The following is a 9,782-nucleotide window of genomic DNA, read 5'->3' as shown; positions in this document are numbered from 1 at the left end:
TGTGAAGGATTAGAGGCTATTCGTCATTTTCGATTGTGCCCTGCACCCATGAAGTAGCCTCTTGTGAACTACTTCCTCCAAACTGAAACATTCCCAGCTGGCAGGAGAAGGAGGCTCCCAAGGCTCAGGAAGTAAACAAAACTTACAAAGCTCAGGCAGCTTCTGAATCTTACAAGATTCTCAAGATCCCTCCCCAGAGTTACTATATAAGCAATGCTAATTGCCGGCAGAGAAGATTTTCCTATCAGCTAAGCTATCTGCAAGTTGTATAAGGAGCTCCAGGAATGCGTTTTCATGAAACAATGCCCAGGCTGGGTGGGCTTTTCAGTGATGCAGCTGTCTGTGAGTCACCCATGCTCCTATAAATCACCCCTCACACATACTGATAAACTCACTGGTTCATTAAACTCAGCTTAGGAGGAATCGATCATCTCTTTGGTTAGTCATACATGTTATCTGAGGTGAACAGATATTCATGTCTCCTCCGAGGTCACACTGAAATGGTCAGTTCTTCTCCAGTCCTTGCCTATCCACTCAAAGAGTGGAATAGAGAGCCAGGCATGGTGGCACACACCTTTAAACCCAGCACTCGGGAGGCAGAGGTAGGAGGATCACTCCCTTAGTTCAAGACCACCCTGAGACTACATAGTGAATTCTAGGTCAGCCTGGGCTAGAGTGAGACCCTACCTTGAAAAAAAAAAAAAAAAAAAAGAAATAGACAGACAGTGAAGGGTGAACAAACAAACAAGGATCTATTTACATGGGAGTGATACAACTTCAACAAAAGCTAGACTCCTTTGCCCTGGAAAGATGGCTCAGCAGTTAAGGAACTTGCCTATAAAACCTAATGACCCAGGTTCGATTCCCCAGGAGTCACATAAAGCCAGATGCACAAAGTGGTGCATGCATCTGAAGTTTGTTTGCAGTGGCTACTCCTTCTCTTTCTTTTCTCTGCTTATAAATAAATAATTAAAAAAAAACAACAACTTTGGGCTCCAGGTGGCTGCAGATTTGCCAACTAGGAGGGCAAAGATGGTTATATGTCTAACTCTTTTAAAAAATTCATGGAATGCTTCATGAATCTGCGTGTCATCCTTGCACAGGGGCCATGCGAATCTTCTCTGTATCATTCCAATTTTAGTACACGTGCTGCCGAAGCGAGCGTTATATGTCTCACTCTTAACAGGCCTGAAGGTGCTTGTCAAGTGGCCTTGAATGTCACAGCTTAGGGTCCACAGCAGGTTTCCTGAGACCAGCTGAGGGATTCAGAAAAATGGCTCTCCAGGTAGCAACAACCAGTCTGACCCCAAGGCGGGATCAGCAATCTTTCTCTGATAGTCTCTGGTGAGTGTGCTCCAAGGCTGGGGCAGGAGCCCTTCCTCCTCCCCTTCCCTTCCCTTTCTTTCCTCCTTCCCTTTCTTCCTTCTTCCCTCCCTCCCTCCTTCCCTTCTTTCCTTGAATGTGTGTGCTGAGAAGCTGAGCCCAGCATTTATACAGATGCAGGCAGGTCCTGATTGTTATGCAAATTAGGTGAAAATCACAGGGACCAATCAGGAGAGCCTAACAGCCTGGAAGAATTCCGAAGTTCCTGGTGGAGCCCCACCCTGCTCCTGGTAAAATCCACCTGTTGCCCTTTCTAATCGCAGTGGGGGCAGATCCTCTTTCTCATCTTAAAACCTCTTCCAATTTCTCTAACACCCTTCTAAGGTTATGGCAGCCACTATTTTCTTCCCTATACTTTAGAAATAACTTCTTTTAGTGTCCATATATGTGAGAACCTGTGGCATTTATATTTCTGTAAATGATTTATTTAACATAATGTCTCTTATTTTCATCTATGTTGGTACACGTTTTTTTTTTTTGTTTGTTTTTTGTTTTTTGTTTTTTGTTTTTTGGTTTTTCAAGGTAGGGTCTCACTCTGGCTCAGGCTGACCTGGAATTCACTATGTAGTCTCAGGGTGGCCTCGAACTCTCGGAGATCCTCCTACCTCTGCCTCCCAAGTGCTGGGATTAAAGGCATGCGCCACCACGCCCGGCTGGTACACGTTTTTAAAAAATATTTATTTATTTGAGAGAGAAAGACAAAGAAAGAGGCAGATAGAGAGAATGGCTGCATCAGGGGCCTCTAGTCACTGCAAATGAACCCCAGATGCATGTGCCACCTTGAGCATCTGGCTTCTGTGGGTACATGGGGAATTGAACCTGGGACCATAGGCTTTGTAGGCAAGCACCTTAACTGCTAAGCCATTTCTCCAGCCCCGTTACAAATTTTTTGTAGCATGCCTACCCATCCCATGCTGAGTATTGAGCCTTGTGCAGTCTAGGGAAGTGCCGTGCCAATGAAGTACACCCCTAGGCCCGTGCCGTTTTCTTGATTGATTACTTCTCCTGTACCACCCCATCTTTTCTGTTGGTTGTTATACCTCTTTGTTTTAGTTTTTAGCAGTTACTCTAGGCTTTATAAAACTTATCTAAATTTATCAATCTACTTTCAAACAGTATTTCTTCCACACGAAATGCAATTATACTTTAATTTTCTCTCTTTGTCCTTCATGCTTTTGTTGTCAGATTTCTACTTTCACCCACATTATAAACACCATGATATCTTGGTAGTTTTTTTTTCTTTATGTAATTAAAAATCCTCTATAGAAATTTAAAATGAGTGGCAATACATTTTATATGTGTATACTTCATAAAAATATTATTTTCAGTTTTTGCCTGTTGTGTGATTCCAGATTTCCATCTAGTATCAACCTGGACTTCCTCTCTCTCTCTCTCTCTCTCTCTCTCTGTGTGTGTGTGTGTGTGTGTGTGTGTGTGTGTGTGTGTGTATCATTTCTTTGAGACAAAGTATTAGGTAGACTGGACTGGGTTGGAACTCATATGTAGCCCCAGCTTTTTGTTTTGTTTTGTTTTGTTTTTCGAGGTAGGGTCTCACTCTGGCTCAGGCTGACCTAGAATTCACTATGGAGTCTCAGGGTGGCCTCGAACTCACGGCAATCCTCCTACCTCTGCCTCCTGAGTGCTGGGATTAAAGGCGTGCGCCACCACACCCGGCCTATTTTTAAACTTATAGAAATCCTCTTTCTCTGCCTCCCTAGTAGTGGAAGTACAGGTGTGTACCATCCTACCTGACTTTAATTTCTCACCTACCTACCTACCTACCTGGTAGTAGACACCTGCCAACAGGAAGGAGAGGGGAGGAAAGGAGGAAGAGGAAAGTGTATGTGTGTGTGGGGGGACACTTGGGTACCAGAGGCCTAAAGAACTCCTAGTAGGCCAACCTCTTGAAGGTTTCACATTCACCATTTTTCTTTTGTTTTGTTTTCCAAGGGAGGGTCTCACTCTAGCCCAGGCTGACCTGGAATTCACTATGTAGTCTTTGGGTGGCCTTGAACTCATGGCGATCCTCCTACCTCTACATCTTGAGTGCTGGGATTAAAGGTGTGCGCCACCTCGCCCGGTTCATTCACCATCTTTCAACAGGACAAAGCCAGGGGACAGTAAAGGTCAAAACGATACCAGTACTTTTCCTCAGCCGTACCGACCAGTGTGCGCGCAGTCTGTGTTCCCAAAGTTCTCTAGGAGGCTTGCCATTAGAAATCATTCTTCTTGTCCAAACTGTCTTTTAGAAAGCCTGACAATCATGTCTCCTTGGCCGCTAAATTAACTATACACAGCACTCCTAGATCAAGTTTTCATCAGCTGATGGCCTCTGCCTTTCACAGAGTCGTTTTGATTATGTATTTTCTACTTATTATCTGTCATTACAGAAGAGTCTCAAGGGAGACAAATGTGAGTATGTAGATCAACTATTTTAGTGAAAGAGAGTTAGACGCAACAAGTCCTTCTTGTTTTGGAGGGTTAAAACCTTCTTAAGGTTTTTTTGTTTTGTTTTGTTTTAAGGTAGGGTTTCACTCTAGCTCAGGCTGACCTGGAGTTCACTATGTAGTCTCAGGGTGGCCTTGAACTCATGGTGATCCACCTACCTGTGCCTTCTCAACCTCAGGAACTAAAGGCGTGCGCCACCATACCTGGCACATCTTAAGTTTTTTAAGCCAAATTAAAGAGAAATAATACCACCATAGGAAAGCAATATTCTACATGTTCGGTTATCAGCTCTGCGGCTATCATGAAATAGCTAGAGGGTTTTAGCAAATGGTTTGATGTCTCAGAGCCTCAGTCTCTTCTTCTCTAAAATGTTAATCGGTCACCGTCAAGAACAGGTACGACCTTACACGATGTGTTAAGTAAACCTAAGTTTCAGTTTTGCTTTGAAATGAACGAACAAGGAGTGGGGAGACGGCTCAACAGTTAAAGGTTCTTGCTTGTGAGATCCAGTCTGGGTTTGATTTCCCAGTACTTACCATGTAAAGCCAGATGTACAAGAAATGGCACGTGTATTTGGAGTTCATTTGCAGTGGCAAAAGGCGTTATCACACCAATACTCACTCCTCCTCTCTCAAATAAAAACAGTTTTCAAAACTACATAAACAAAAACCCACAAAACCTGAAATGACCAGGTAAAAGAAAACAAGTAGTGATAATGTCCATGAAGACTGTTGTTCTTGCGCTGGGGGAAATGGCACAGGGGTTAATTGTTTGTTGCACAACCATGAGGATCTGAGTTCAGATTCCCGGCACCCACATAAATACCTGGAGTGGTGACACACGCCTGTAACCCCAGCACTGGGGAGGTAGAGACAGAGAATCCCTTGTGCTCCCTAGCGAGTCTAGAAAACTCTGTCTCAAAGAATAAAGTGCATGTGCAGGCACACACACATACATGAACACATGTTAACATGCATGCAACCACATACATACACATACAAAAAGATTAGTCTTGTTTAAGGTAGGAGATGTGGGTGGGACAGTGGGAGGAAAACACATTACACATGTATGAAAATGTCATAAAGAAGCATTCATTTGCTCACTAAAAAAATGGATTAGCCCGGCATGGTGGCGCACACCTTTAATCCCAGCATTCCAGAGGCAGAGGTAGGAGGATCACTATGAGTTTGAGGCCACCCTGGGAATACATAGCGAATTCCAGGTCAGCCTGGACTAGCGTGAGACCCTACCTTGAAAAGCCAAAAAACAAAATTAAAATTAAAAAATGGATTAGGGCTAGCCGGGTGTGTTGGTGCACGCCTTTACTCCCAGCACTCGGGAGGCAGAGGTAGGAAGATCACCATGAGTTCGAGGTTACCCTGAGACTACCAAGTGAATTCCAGGTCAGCCTGGCCTAGAGCAAGACCCTACCTCGAAAAACCAAAAACAAAACAAAAAGAGAATAAAAAAAAATGGATTAGGGCTGAAGGGATGGCTTAGCAGTTAAGGTGTTTGCCTGCAAAGCCAAAGGACCCAGGTTTGATTCCCCAGTACCCACGTTAGCCAGATGCGCAAAGAGGCCCACACGTCTGGTGTTTGTTTACAGTGGCTGGAGGCCCTGGTGTGCCCATTCTCTCTTTCTCTTTCTCTCTCCCTCTTTCTGTGTCAAATAAATAAATAACAAAACATTTTTTTTAATGGATTAAAAATGGAAGAGTTTTAAAAGACCCATTTCGGACATAAATAAAACTAACAACCAGGTTAGTGACCACTTCATTTAGTGACGTCTTACCAAGCGGGATTGATTGCTAAAGCAATGTTAGAGGTCAAGGTAACTCTCTCTTCTACCTCCTTTCAGCAGGTGTGCCCCAAACCGCATAATCCCAGTCTACTGGGAAGGAAATTGACAAAGGCTTTTCGCCCAGGGCTCTGGGGAGGATTGGGACCTCCTCCTAGTGACCACCGCGGCAATCAATCCAAAGGCCACTTCCCTGAAGGAGTTTCTGCAGCCACTTCAGAGAACCCTAAGAAGTGGCCCTTAACGGAGACCCGGCAAAGGAATGCACCCGCACCCATCCTACGGGCTTAACCCTCCTGGGTCATGGGTGCTCAAGCCCCGTTCCCTCCACTCCCCTTCCTGACAGCCCTTCACATTTCCTTCCTCCCTTTACCGGGGTTTCATTCTCTCTTGGTTCGGATCCAGCCCCGTCTTTCCCGGCAGGCTTGAAGCTTCCTCTCTTCCCAGGCCGCTTCCCCGTCTCCTCTTCCTCCTCTCTTCACAAGCCTCACCTGTTTGAAAAGAAGACAGACCACGCAGGTGAGCCGCAGGCCCAGCAGGAAACCAGCTTCACTCCAACTCAAAAGGGGGCCTCAGCGAAGCACTTTCAGATATATGGACAGGGAATCAAAGGGTAGTGAGGGATAGAGGACAGCCATTACCATATCAAGCGCAAAAGGGACAAAAGAAAGGAGATAGAATTCCTGGAGCCCAGTGAAAAGTGAGAGTGTGGAGAAGAGCCATCCTGGGCGATCTGTCACTGGGAGGATTGGGGGGGGATGCAGCTACTGTCAGAGAGCTAATTCCAAAACAGAGAGCAAGAGGGGGCGGCAGAGTCCAGGGCAATGCTCTTCTCCCACTTCCAGCCCTGCTACAGCTCCTAATTGGCTACTGGAAGCCAGCTGTCAGGGGAACTTGGGAAAGAAGAGTCCACTGTGGTCTGCCTCCCAGGCAACCCCAGCAGGCCTGAAGAAAGTCCCTGGGGGCAAAAGAGACAATCGCAGAAAAATCTGTAGCAGTGGGGTGCGGTGGCGCAGGCCTTTAATCCCAGCACTGTGGAGGAAGACGTAGGAGGATCGCAGTGAGTTCGAAGCCACCCCTGAGACTACATAGTGAATTCCAGGTCAGTGAGACCCTACCTCAAAAAAAAAAAAAAGGTCTGGAGGGATGCTGTGGTTGTTGGATTCAGGTGTCCCCCATAAACTTAAGTGTTCTGAATGCTAGGTTCCCAGCTGATAGAGATTTGGGAATTAACACCTCTTGGAGGCAATGTATTGTAGGGGGCGGGTTTATGGGGATTATAGCCAGTTTCCCCAGGCCAGTGTTTGACACACTCTCCTGTTCCTATTGTCCACTTTATGTTGGCCAGGGGTGATGTCCATCCTCTGCTCATGCCATCATTTTCCCCCGCCATCGTGTAGCTTCCTCTTGAGCCTGTAAGCCAAAATAACCCCTTTTTTTTTTTTTCTACAAACTGCTCTTGGTTGGGTGATTTATACCAACAATGTGAACCTGACTGCAACAGTAAAGTGGTACCGAGGAGTGGGGTTGCTGCTAGACACCTGACTATGTGGCTTTGGCCTTTTGGAGCTGATTTTAAGAGGAATGTGGAATGATTTGAAACCTTGGCCTAAGAGATGCCTTGCAGTGCTGTAAGTACAGCTTGATGGACTATTCTGGTCAGAATGAAAGGCCTGAATGCAGTAAGAACTATGGACTGTGAGGTTTGGCTTATGAGAGTGAGAAAGAGCTTTGCCTCACTGGGCTAGCGGTTTGTGTGAGAGGTTTGCTCTCATGCCTGTGTCCTGAGACGTTGTGCAGGGTTGCATTGCATAGAAATGGGCTGGTGTGAGCAGAGGAATATGCAACAGAAATGAAATCTTTGGGCTGAAACTTCTGCCTGTTCATCTGCAATTATTTGAGATTACAACCTTTGAGACTGGGCCAGCTGACCTGCACGGGGGCAACAGGAAGAATGTGGACTCTTTTGAAGGGGCCTGAGTGCTCAAGGAGTGTCCTGTTCTTCAAAGTATGCTTTATTCCCTGCTGTATTAACAAATTGGCACCCTACCTGGTATTGTGGAATACAAGAAATGCAGGAAAGAGAGGGTCATTGAGTTTGCAACACGGTCTTGTGTTTTGGAAATGGCCATGGGCAGTGTGAAGCAGGTTTGCTGGATGCTTGCATAGAGACCAGATGGAGCCCTGAGGATGAACCGTGGGTTGCAGTGGAGACCCAGTGGAGATGCTGGGACCCCGAGATGGCTGCCAAGGAGAGCTGCCGGCCTCGATGAAGTTTTCCAGGACTGTGAGTATCCTAGCTGGAGGGGCGGAATTGGAACTCCAGAGACTTGTTGCTGGTTAGAATTATCGAACATGGAGATTTGTCACTGGCTAGAGTTGTTGGTCTTGGAGCTACAGAGTTTGATGTTTGCCCTGTTTTTAAATCTTGTATTGGTTGAATATTTCTTTGCTATGCCCAGTGCCATCTTTTGCAGTGTGTTTATTCTGTGCCATTATGGGCTTTCTTGGGGGAAGTTTTGGTATTGCTTAGTTAAAAGACCTTGAATTATGGGGATGTTTGGACAGCATTAGGTTTGATAAAAAGTATGGGGACTTTTAAAGTTGGATGCATGCATTGCATTTTACATCATGTATAGTTATCAGTTTATGGGGTCCGGGGGTGGAATGTGCTGGTTTGAGTCAGGTGGCCCCCATAAACTTGAGTGTTCTGAATGCTGGGTTCCCATCTGATGGAGATTTGGGAATTAATGCCTCCTGGAGGGAGTGTATTGTTGGGGATGGGCTTATGGGTATTATAGCTAGTGTTTGGCACACTCTCCTGTTCCTGTTGTCGGCCTGCCAGGGGGTGATGTCCAGTCTCTGCTCGTGCCACCGTTTTCCCCTGCCAGTGTGGAGCTTCCCTTCTAGTCTGTAAGCCAAAATAAACCTTTTTTTTTCCCTCTTCACAAGCTGCTCTTCGTTGGGTAATTTCTGCCAGCAACGCAAACCTGACTGCAACAGATGGTTTAGTGGTTAAGGTACTTGCCTGCGAAGACAAAGGACCAAGGTTCAATTCCCCAGGACTCACGTAAACCAGATGCACAAGGTGGCACATGCATCTGGGGTTCATTTGCAGCAGCTGAAGGCTGTGGTGGGCCCATTCTCTCTCTCTCTCTTTCTCTCAAGCAATAAAATAAGATAAAAAGGTTTTTTTTTTAAATAAAGAAAGATTAATCTGTTGCATTGCTTGAAGGAAATAAAGATGTATAAAAAGTCTAAACATTCTCAGTGACAGAAAGTGGCTGAAATAGACAAAAACCATCCTGTGGAAATAAATCCTGCATGTTATTTCTGATGCTTGTCACATGTAAACATAGAGGAGAATGCAAGCATAAACATCGTCAATTATAAATAAGATTGTTCTGCATTGCATGTCTCCTGCTTGGAAGTTATTCCTACTTCATTATCTTAATAATGAGAGCATTTGACATTCAGGGGAAACTTAAAAAAAATAGGGACAAAACAGGCTTGAATTAGTGAAACTGACTGGGCTGGAGCATCAAGCAACATTTCCACTGTGTGCAGGAATACAGTTCCAGGAAATGTCTCAGCCCTGTCATGGATGTCTCAAGGATTTGTTTAAAAATTCAGTCAAGGGCCAGAGAGATGGCTTAGCAGTCAAGCGCTTGCCTGTGAAGCCTGAGGACGCCGGTTCAAGACTCGATTCCTCAGGATCCATGTTAGCCAGATGCATGAGGGAGCGCACGCATCTGGAGTTTGTTTGCAGTGGCTGGAGGCCCTGGTGCACCCATTTTCTCTCTCTATCTCCTTCTTTCTTTTTCTTTCTGTCGCTCTCAAATAAATAAATATAAATAAAAAATAAAAATAAATCAATCAAATGCCACAGATTTATTTCGTGTATGCTGAGAAATCCACTGTGCCTTCAGCTATAAATCGTTGACGTCACTTGGAAACATGATCCTGGAAGGAAGGCCATTTACTGAAGACCTAATGGGATCCTTTCTCCTTTGTTGGTGGAAAACCCCTATTGCAGTGTTTTAACCAGCTACAAAACTGTGGAGACTGTTTTGGGGCTCTGGGTCTGGGATCAGCACCTATTCAGTAGTCTGTCAGATTTCAGCTGTGGCTTCTTTTACCCGCAATCAATAAT

At 45.3% G+C, this 9,782-nt stretch overlaps 1 non-coding gene across 1 annotated transcript; it reads right to left on the bottom strand.

Moving 5' to 3' along the window:
* Positions 1-1,058: 1,058 nt before the first annotated feature.
* On the bottom strand, positions 1,059-1,163 carry LOC123454294. The gene has a single exon (XR_006633279.1). It is a non-coding gene; the product is annotated as a U6 spliceosomal RNA (small nuclear RNA).
* Between the last annotated feature and the right edge of the window lie 8,619 nt (positions 1,164-9,782).

The sequence above is a fragment of the Jaculus jaculus genome, chromosome 13 (assembly GCF_020740685.1).
Source record: "Jaculus jaculus isolate mJacJac1 chromosome 13, mJacJac1.mat.Y.cur, whole genome shotgun sequence".
In the NCBI taxonomy this organism is placed as follows: domain Eukaryota; kingdom Metazoa; phylum Chordata; class Mammalia; order Rodentia; family Dipodidae; genus Jaculus; species Jaculus jaculus.
This window is presented reverse-complemented; position numbering and strand designations above follow the sequence as displayed.